The following is an 11,829-nucleotide window of genomic DNA, read 5'->3' on the forward strand; positions in this document are numbered from 1 at the left end:
ATGATAAATATATAATCAGATTAGTTAACATAGTAAATTAGTAATATTACATAATTTTACAATAGAAGGTAAGAGTACCCATCCCCATCTCAGTACCAGGTCAATTTCTTTTTTGTCAATCCCCATTCCCGCCTCATATTTTTTCGGGGCAGATAATACTCGGTAATTTCGGGTCAGGCAGGGCGGGGATCTATCGAGGTGGAGCAAATTGTCATCCGTATGCTCGATTATGTTTTTTCCCTCCGGCACAAATTAAAGACCACGTCATTCTATGGGCACAAATCAACGGGTTCCCTAATTCCACTTCTCTTCGCATCTTTCTCTCCAACTTTCTCTTTTACTTTTCAATAGATCAAAAGGGAGCAAATATACACAAGTAAAATACCACAATTTTCTCCCACTAGAAGGCTCCAAAAAATAATGGATAAATTCCACTTTCTCCCTTGTACTTTGGCTCGATATCAAATTTTCTTCTACTCTCGGTTGCATCGGTTTGCTCCCTGCAATTGGAAAATTATCTCAATGTGGCTCTTACTGTTAGTTTTCAGACATTTGACATTAACACCGTTTGGTCTAAGGTTTGAAAATTACAAAAAAGCCACTCATCCTTGTTTAAACAATTATATAAAAAATTAATAACAAAAATAAATTGTGGTTGCCGTCGTGGAATATACTTTCTCGTTGTCTTCAATTCTTTTTAATTATTTTACATCAAACGGGGTTGATGTCAAATGTCTGACAACTAACAAAAGGGACACATTAAGCCAAATTTTCAGGTGCAGGAGGCAAATGGATGCAATCGAGAGTAAAATTTGTAGGAAGAAAAGTGATATCGAGCCAAAAGTACAAGAGAGAAAAGTGGAATTTACCATAAAATAAATTCCGACATTTTTAACCTCTCAATACTCACTTGTTCGAATCTAAAACTCAACTCGATTGCAAAATGAGTAGGATTCTATATTTTTACAATTTACAATATAAGTAAAATGGCAAATCACAAGACTAGTATAATTACATTATTTATCCAAATAACGTAACAAAACCACTGCACGAAATAATCTTTAGAGTTACAATGTCTATTATCATATCTTTAGCGTGATAGTTTAGCAATGTTTGAATATGTTTTGATCTTAGTTTAATTCTTCCCCGAATGAATTTGTGTTAAAGTTTCTGAAAAAAATTCTCAAAACAACTTCTAAAGTTTTTCTCTCCTTCAGGCATGACGTAAATGCTACAGTAAAAAAAAATTGACTGCTACAGTAAAAATTGTTTTCACTAGAAAACAAACAAACATCACTAATTTTTCAAATTATTCTTCTACAATACATTTTCCTAACACCTTTAAACATGATTTGACCGCTACAGTGTATTTTATCTCATATCAAATTATAAACAAACATTACTTTCATTCTCCAATTATTCTCTAAAAACATATTTCCCCAAAATAAAATGAAAATAACTCCCAAAACGTATCCAAACATTGCACTTGTATCTCGAACCACACATATCGTATATTTTTGGAGTATACGCACTAGTATTTGTGCTAAAATTAATTGGTGTTATAAAATTAAAACGTACGTATAGCATGGTTTTATAATACGTGTCAATGTTCGGACAAACAGATTTCGTGTCAAAATTATCCCGTAGAAAGTCGAACTAATAACCTTAACTGTGAAACCGGCCTCACTCTTGTGCATAAGGTTATATCATATGGCTCACCACGACAGATGACCGGTAATAATGAACAATTCTGATCAAATGTTTTTTTTTTCTTTCGAAATAAGATTTATCAATTATTAATTTGCAATTCGTGTTTTTTTTTTTAAATGTGATGTTATATGGAACGCTTCTTCTCAAATCATTTATCATTATAATCATGTGATCTGCACTATATGATAATTGATACATGTTAATCTCATGGATTCAACCCTACTTACAAAAATAAAATAAAAAATAGAAAGAAGAAAAAAAAGATGTGAAAGGACTTGTTAGCTAATAAAGTCTACATATATGCCATCTTTACAATCTTTAGTTTGCGTCCACTTAAAGCACGTGCTGCCTACTTTCAATTCTTTGATAAAAAGGCCAAAGGAACTCACTTGGAAATGCTCTCTCGAGTTTTTCTGAAATAAAGAACTATTTTATAGTCATAATTAAGTGTGCTCGTTTCTGATACGCGTTTTTCCTACGCATTTTATTATAGTAGAGGATCTAGGAATTGTAGATTGGGTGTCTGTGGATGTTTGTGAATGACTATGAATGAAAGATGACGCTAGTGTTCAAAGGGAATATATAATTTCCAGATTAGGTGTATGCGCCCGTGTGAGACTATAATTGGCGACACTGGAGTTAAAAGAGAAATCTAGGTCAGATTGGATGTCTGCGGATTTTTGTGAGTAACTGCGTATGACTACAAGTGTCTATAAATGATTACGACTGAACCGGTCAACTTCATATACTAAGTCGACTTTATATTCTGCATTTATCAACAAAAGATTGATTAAAAATAATTATAAATATGTAAATTAAATAAATAAATAATTTTGTTTCGTAATTTTCATTACAGTAGAACCTCGATAAATTAATAACCATTTTTAGTTAATATTTTTTTCCAGTCCCGATTCGGAGACAACGTGCTACATTAATAATTTGCCAAATTTATACGATAATACTCATTCAAAAAAATTAAGAAGCCCCATATAACATATAAATTAATAATGCATAAAAATAATTCTTAAATTACATAGTACAGTACATATTTTATAGATCTATGCAGACTTACTAAAATATAATTTAATTGTCGCATGTTTCTTGTTGAAGTTCAACTCATCATCAATTTCGTCCTTCACTTTTCTTAACATGGTTAGATATTATGATATATTTTCTCATAACTCAACAAAAAAAAATTCAATATCATTGTTGCTTCAAGAGCTTCCGAGAAACGGGCGCTCTATTCTATTGTACATTGAACTAATGGTACAATGAATAATATATACGTAAAAAAATTATATATATATATATATATATATATTGAAAATAATAATAGAAATAATTTCATAAATTAATAAGTAATTAAAAAAAATGTATAAATTATTAATTATTAATTGATAAATTAATATTTCGTTAAAAAAAAGAATTTTAATAGTCTCAACTGTATTAATTTATAAAGGTTATTATGTTACGAGGCTGGGGGATAAGGTTTTTGTAATAATGAAAATGCCAAAATTAAATAGAAAACAATATTTTTGTTATAAGAAACAAAATACATTTTTTTTAAATTCGGCAAAAAATAATAAATGCAGTAGGAAAATGCTAAATCCAGAGAAGAAATTACTAGAGCAAAATATGAATTTTGTGTAAGAAGGACAATTTTTGAATGATTTTTTTAAAGAATGTGAAATAAAGATTTAGTTTAATTTGCCATTTAATTCTAATAAGTTTATATCTTAAGGCTCCTAATTCAAAACAAATTAAATTGTTTGATCTTAAATATTCTTTCAAGAAATCTAGGGGAAGAAAGTTGAAAACCATATGCTGCTGAATAAGTTAAAGAAGTAAAGTGCAAAACCAAAGCACCAAAACATACATCCCCCGAATGGCCCAATATTAAAAATGCTTTTCAAAAAAGTATAGTTTTTTAGTATCTACTTTTTTAAAATAATTCATGTCCAAAAAAAGAAAAAAGAAAAAAAAGAAACCGCATGGTTTGAATTCCACCAAAATATCATTTTTTTAATAATGCCACTTCCCATTATATAAAGATCCCTTCCACTCTCTTGCTCTTTTTGTGAGATCAATATTTCTAATAAATACCCAATAAATTAAATCCAATTCCCTTATATTTTCTCCTCATAAACTCATCAATGAAGTGTTCAACCAAAGGAGAAAAGGTTCAAGCCATGAAAAACTACAAGAGGGCTAAGTTTCTTTACAATCTTGTTCTATACTCACTCACATCTTTGATCACTTTCTTCGTCTTTTCGTATTACTACCCTTTGTTTCCTTCTACGAAAGACTTTCCGTCGTTTCCTCCAAACAATCTTTCCTTTTTTCTCAACGCCAAATGCTTCTTCGTCGTTGGAAATATCATTGTTCTTATCCTAATAGGAGAGTCGAAGCTAAAACAATCTTCACATTCATGCTCCTCGTCCTCAGATATGTTGTACGACGAATATATTGCAAGAAGTCGTAGAAGTTATAACGTAAACTCCAATGATATCAATAATATTGGAGCCGTGAAAAATCCAAGTGTTGAAGTGAAGAAAGATGGAGGCCGAGAGAAAATAGTTCGTCATGGCGAAAAGAAAAAGAAAATTACAATTAGAACGAGCAAGAGTAGTGCTAATATATGTATGCCTCGTGATCAAGAAAATAAAAAGTTGGGAATGAGGTCTTGCAAAAGTGAAGTTTGGGGTGAAAGTGAGATTGCGAAAACGCGAAAAATGACAACGGGGAAAGAAGAGGAGATTTGTGTACAAGGAGAGGAGTTGAACAAAAGAGTGGAAGCTTTTATTGCAAGAGTTAACAAACAAAGGTTGCTTGAAGCTAAATTAGTAGATCACTATAAATAGATCTTTTACATAATTTAAGGATCAATAAATTGAGTTTGGTTTCATTTTTGTAGTTTCAACATGAGAAATTCATGACTTTTAGTAGGTGAGTTACTAAGTTTTGTACTATTATTTTTCTAAATTAAATGATCAAATTATTGTGGTGATTTATATTAAGGGGAAATATGCAATACACCCCTTATTTGGAAAATATTTTGAACTAAACCCAATTGACTTTAAAGACTTTTCCCATAACCCATATCCCAATCTAAATTAGTGAGACCCCCCTTACCAACCATGATAAGACTAAAATGCCCATATGTGTTAGGTTTTTAACCTAATACAATTTTATTTCTCTCTCTTTCATTCTCTCGCTCTTTCTCTCCGTTCTCGTTTTTTTTTTTTTTTTTTTTTTTTTTTCCTTTTCCTTCTTCTTCAGTTCTCGTTCTCTCTCTCTCTATTTCATTCCAATTATTTATTTATTATTTTATTTCTTTTTATTCTCCTCCCAAATTCCTTCTTTTCTTTCGTTTATTCCCTCACCCTTCTTTTTACTCTCTCTCTCTAATTTTCCATTCTTCATACTGTGTGTTTTTTCAATGTTCTCCCAATTTTAATTGTTCAATTTTTTTAATTATTTTGGAACAATATTTAATTATTTTTCTCTGTAAATTCTAAAAAAATCAATTACAAGGGAATCTTTTTTATCCGATTTTAATTTTTGAAAATGCTTCCAATTTTTATTAATCTTTTTTTTCTCCAAAATATACATATATGATACAAATATTGTTGTGTTTTTGAAGTTCGCCGATTTTGAACAGATTTTTCCGTTCCAATTCACAGTTCTTTTTTTTCTTTTTTCCTTTTTCCTTCTTCTTCAAATCTGTAAATCGCCGCCGCCGGCCGAAACCCGTTGCAGGAGGCCCTCCTCCGCTGATATTGGAGATCGTTTCCCCTTCGTCGAACACCACCACATCGACGCCTGGTACAGCTGGCGGCGGCGCCTCCCCACCTTGTCGCCGCCTCCGTCGGATTTCTACATGGAGATTTCCCTTCTCTCGACGATGACTACCAATATATACTATATTAATTGGTAAATTTTATTTTTTTATTTTTCTCGAATTAATTGTCGAACTAGCAATAGAATATGTTATGGATCTGATTTTCAGTTCTATTATTTGTTTGTTATGAACGCATACATTGATTTTCAATTATTCTGGATTTTATTATTTTTTGTGTTATTCTGAATGTTTAGATCTGGAAAACTCATTGAATTACGAGATTAGTCGGTTGTAGTGCAATGTATTTTACAGAGTAGTCATATTTGACAGAGTAGTCATGTTTAACAACTTAGTTACATTTGTCCTTTTTTTTGTAGTGCTGCCTATGTTCAACATTTAACAGTGTAGTCATATTTAATACACAAGATCAAACGGAAGATTAAGTGCGGTCGGTGCAACCGAGTTGGATACCGCAACAAAAAAAACATGTTCGATGGCCATTGTTGAAAGATCACATTAGTTATTTATTATTTTTTTTAGTCATTTTTTTTTTCTTTTTGCAATGTATTTTGCTATTAATATTGCAAGTTTTTTCAAGTGCTGATTACTTGTAGTCACATTACGCAGAACCTAGTCACATAATAGTCATATTCTCACTTTCCTGTTCAGTCACTGTTATACAAACCGTAGTCACATAATAGTCATATTCTCGTTGTTTTTGTTAAGAATCATACTTCTACTGTCCGTTAATTATAATGTTTTACAAAGTACAGTCACATTCACATAATAGTCATATTCTCGCTGTTTTTGTTAAGAATCATGCTTCTACTGTCTGTTAATTATAATGTTTTACAAAGCACAGTCACATTCACATAATAGTCATATTCTTACTGTTATCTTAATAAATATGCTTCTACAATATGTTAATTACACTGTTATACATCGCGTAGTCACATAATAGCCATATTCAACTATAGTCATAATCGGAGTTGTAAATCTGTCGAGGAAAAAAAAATCAATTTTTTGTTTAAATATATTTTTTTTTATTTTTTTATTTTTATTTTGTTTAATCAATTTTCTAATAAAAAATATTTTTTTTTTTATTTTTTAAATTTTTTTCTAAAAAAAATATTTTTTATTAGAAAAAAATTTAAAAAATAAAAATAAAAAAAATGGTTAAAAAATCCGAAAATAATAAAAAATAAAAAACATATTTTTTTTTATTTGATTTGCTAGCAAATTTTTCGGAATTTGAAAGGAAATTTTTAGGAATTAAATTATTGTTATGGAAAGAGAGAAAAAAGGAATAATTGAGACTAATTATGCTAATTGACATAAGGGTAGAATTGGAAATACAAATTCTAGGGGTTTATCACAAAGAAAGATTTAAGGGATGGACATATCACCATTTATTATCTATATGAGGGGTTTATTGCTAATGACCCCTTATATTAAAGTGTATATAACAATCTGGCTTTTGTGTTTGCAAAAACTGATTTAAAATTAGAAGTTAGTGATTATGAGTTAAGTGGGTATTAAGTGTTTATTTTTAAAAGTTGTGCTTACAAATATTCAGGAAAAATCAACTTAAATTAAAAAAAAAAATATTGAAGGATGATTTTAAAAAAAATTCTAAAATAAGATTCTAAAAGGTTGTGGATTCAACTTTCAAGTTTCAACTATTATTAATGGTTCACGTCGGAGTTGACCGTTTAAATTTTGACTTGGACAATTGTGTAAGTGGACATATGCAATAATGCAAATTATGTTCTTTCCTTAGCATGTAAGGCACATTAGTTTTAAAAACGATTTTTAAAAACGATTGTTACAATCAATTTAAATAAGGGGCTTGATAGATACGAAAGGGTATTTGATAGGTTACAATGTAATTTTCAACATAATTTCAAAAACTTCTACAATTTAAGAAATTTTCATCTTTCAATCTTGCAAATTGTTACGTTTTTTGGGATTTTATTAACTTGAAAACAACAATAAATGAAATGTACGATAATTATCCCAATTTTCAGGTAATTATTTTTTTATTTTTTTGAAATTTCTTTTGGTTACTCTATGTTGGTCAACACGGAATCCCTATATACGACTCCAGATTCCGTGTTAAACAACACGAATTAAAAAAAAAATTAAATAAAATAATCTGAAAACCGAGTTATGTATTGAACAACATGGAAATAACATAATTCATTTTTTTTTTATCCCAAATATACATAATTTAAGACTACTAAAAATGTAAAATTCACCTCAAATATGTGATTGCATGATACGAAGGGTCGTGAGATTTTTTAGATTTAAAGAATTTGAGAAAAAGGTAAGATTTTGAAATGTAAAAATTTAATAAATATTAAGATTAATCTATGACCTCTATTTCGTTGTTCGTTGATGAATTGAAACAATGTCGAAATCATGCTTGAAGTTGTCATACCCAAGTATACATACAAAGAGACTTGTTAAACAACTATCAACAAGCAAATGCATATATATAACTTTAAAATTAATAAACGGTATAAAGCTTAAAACCGATCTAAATGGCTTGTTATCTGGTACCATTTTTGATAAATTTGATTGACCTTGATTATATTATTAATCAAGCCCATTTTTTTTCTTTGACATTATAGTTTGAAGTCCTATATTGTGTAACGGTCCAACTACTTATGCAGTGATTTATTAGATAGTGAGTCAAATTGACTTAAAGTAGTATGTTATCTAAATAAAGATTAGTTTATTTTTACTTGTTGATGATTTAATATGATTTACATCTCTTGCATAATTTGCAAACAACTGAATGTGTAAAAGTTTACCTTGTACATTTAAGAAAACTATAAATCCTAGTTAACAATATTTAACTGATTAATGATAAATTATCATAAGCTACTTAATTATAAAATTTATGACACTCAAGCTACTATTACAAGTCATCACAGGGAAAAAAGAGAAAAAAAATACTTTCCCCCTTATTCATTTCTTATTGAATACATTTCTCTCTTGTTTGAGTACTCTACTGCAATATGTGGATGGTCACCTGTAGATTAACTTATAATGTGAGTTTCGACAACCAAATCAGCAAAATTCTTGGAAAGCAATACCAATAATGTGTTAAAGTTAAATAACCAAGACCTATAAGTTATACATTCCATACTAAGGCAATGAATGAAAGTTCAGTCCATGTTAGTTATTACTATGGTGTCGCCCGGGTAAAAAGTTGAGCAAAAATCTAATTGCCAAGTATACAAAATACATAATATTCAACCACATAATCACTATTAACTGGCAACATTTAACACTTAATCCATCACTCATTGATATGTACAAGCAGGGAGGGAGGATTGAGGGAATGAATCAAGTACTGCAAAATGTTGTTTGGCTTACCACCACGCCGAAGATACTGGTTATTGAATGCTACCAACAAAAACATAACAAACGATATGGTGTTAGTCTAGATAACCAAAGAGTATCTCAATATCAATTTACTAGTATCCAAAACCAAATACTGGCAAAATGAAATAAAGGAAGTTTTCATGTATGATGAGGTATACTTCAATAAAAAATATCTAGCTAAAAGAATCATTCATGTTTTCATCCATTATTAGCATGGATAAATCATAAAATGATACCCTCAAATGAATAGAATTATCATATTCTAGTTTGTACATAATCTATATAATACATTTGAAAGTCTAAATCCAACCACGGATTTTTCACATCTCTAAGAAGTAGAATAAGAATTACAATGTAATATACTCTTTATATCAGAACTCTACATGTTGGACTAATTTCCTATCGTTCAAGAAAAGCAGGTAAAACAATATATTTGTTTAAATGATGCTAGAGAGGATAAAGAACAAAAATTGGATATTTCAAAATCTCATTAAATGAACATACTAATCCTGAACTCCAACATATTATGTAGAACTAGACAAATTAGAATAAAATTAAACAATATAGTACTTGGATTACAAATCAAACAAACAAACTAAATGAATAACAAATGGATCATCATGTATATATATAAAAGACAATCAATTATGATACAAACATCAGAACTGCCAAACAACAAAACATAATTTATCCATATAAAAAATATGTAGAAACAATAACACATTACGAAAGGATTAAGACAACATCTATCATCCTTTATAAGTATAACTCACCTCATTATTTTGCAAGAGTAATGTTCCACGATCAAAGAATAATAACCCAGATAAGACGCGACAAAAAAAAATAGAAAATATAATTAAAACCCATACAAGAGCAATTTCTTCCGAAACATTCACACTTGGCAACTGTAATATAAAACGTAAAATAGATCAATGGAAAAACATAAGGGTCCATTTGGATAGATGGATTTGGAGGGGGATTTGATTTGGGGAAGGGATTTGAAATGACCCCAATTTGGAGTCATTTGAAATCCACTCCCAATTGCTCCAAAGAAAACTACAAAGGAGGGGTGTGGATTTGAAATTCCTTGTCAAATCCTTCAATCCAAAAAATTCCAAGGGATTTGTTATTATGAGTTTCAAATCCCCTCCAAATTCCTCCATCCAAACGGACTCTAAGAGAATTACCGAGTAACGAACGAAATAAGCTTCTTATCTGTCCGTGATTTTGCACTATCCGTAAGGGGATTTCGTTCTGATGGCCCATATTTAGAGGGGATCGAGCCGAGAATCAACAATCCGACGGTGTCGTTTGACCGCGATGCAATTTTGTTTGAGGTTGATAGTTCTTTTCTTTTTCTGCACTGCAGTGTACTACGATTTCTCATCAAGGAATTGGAGAAAACCCCAGATTGGAGAGGGATTTTGTGAGGCGGTGGCGTATAGTTTTCTTTGGTTTGCTCCACTATGGTTGTCGGTGGTAATAGTTGGGCTTATAATGGTTAATGAGTTTGGTCGTGGTTAGGTTTTTATTTTTGAGAAATTAAGTCAAACATATTCCCGCATAATGTAGATATATTCTATAGCGTTTTATAAGAATCATAATTAGTTAGTAAAGACGGAAAATAAACTACCATAGCACTTCAGCGGAAAACGCTATAGCACTATGCTATTAAAAATCAATTTTGTTGTAGTGAATCATATTCATATGAAATGTTGAACAACTTCTATGTATATTTATTTTTTGTACAATACTTGCTCATCGTTTTTTTTAAGGATAAATTGACCGATGCAATTCCTAAAGACTTAGATGCCATTATCAACAAAGAATTTATGTTCAAGGTAGATATCGGTGCGATGAACATATCAAAAAGTTGGTCGGCTTATACTATGAAAATAATGTCGGTTGATCAAGAACTTATACAACAGTTTCGTGTTATGCATTCTATCGAGGTATTAGTTCACAAATATAGATTATATGTTGCATCATAAAATTACAGTAATTTCTAATTCAATTACAGACATTTGTTGATGACAATGATCATTCAATTGACAACAATGCTAAACAACATGATGACAATTTGGATATAAGAATTAATTATAACACGACAATTATTTTTATTATTTATACACAAGTTAATAAAATTTATACACAGGTTCATACACAACAATTAACTTATTTAAAATTCTTGATAGCATCTAATCAAATTACAATGATATTGGCCATTAATTAAGGTCAATATTCTTGGAATCGATTGTCGAACATCAATCGTAGGATAAATTAACATATGCATACAAAAAATGTGATAATTTGCAGCAACCACCTCATAATCTCCACAAATAATCTTCTTAATTATGACTAAAATTAAATAATCTCGAACTAACTTATTTAAAAAAAATTGATGGAATCTAATCCTCAATGGATTTTGACAGATTACAATAATATTGACCATTAATTAAGGTCAATATTCTTCGAATCGATTTGAGATTATAAACAAAAAAACAAACTCATTGCAATTAGACTTAGTTTTACATGTCATACGAGCTACATTAATTTTTTCGCACATTAACCATGAATCATACACGAACATTAGAAATACGAAACAAAGTTACACATTTTATTCATGAAAGTATGAGAAATTGCTCCAAAGCTATAAGAGAATTGTTGCACCCAGCTAGATCGGCATCTTGGTCCAACGCCAACCTCACATCATTGTAGAATCAGTAGATTGCACACAGTATTGATTAGTTACATAAAGTGTACCGAGATTGGTAATCATTTGTCGAAGCTCGGTACGGATTGATGGGAGCAGACCACCCGAGTGTTGTGAATTAACAGAGTAATGAGCTGCAAGTTGAGAATTCTGAAAAATCGACGGATTGACA

General features: G+C 30.2%; 1 long non-coding RNA gene across 1 annotated transcript; it reads left to right on the forward strand.

The window, feature by feature from the left end:
• The first annotated feature begins 4,915 nt into the window (after positions 1-4,915).
• On the forward strand, positions 4,916-6,219 carry LOC148766848 (uncharacterized). Its single transcript, XR_016034443.1, has 2 exons — positions 4,916-5,643; positions 5,929-6,219. It is a non-coding gene; the product is annotated as an uncharacterized LOC148766848 (long non-coding RNA).
• Positions 6,220-11,829: the final 5,610 nt, after the last annotated feature.

Source organism: Erythranthe guttata, chromosome 11 (genome assembly GCF_056151865.1).
Source record: "Erythranthe guttata isolate IM_541 chromosome 11, IM_541, whole genome shotgun sequence".
In the NCBI taxonomy this organism is placed as follows: Eukaryota; Viridiplantae; Streptophyta; class Magnoliopsida; order Lamiales; family Phrymaceae; genus Erythranthe; species Erythranthe guttata.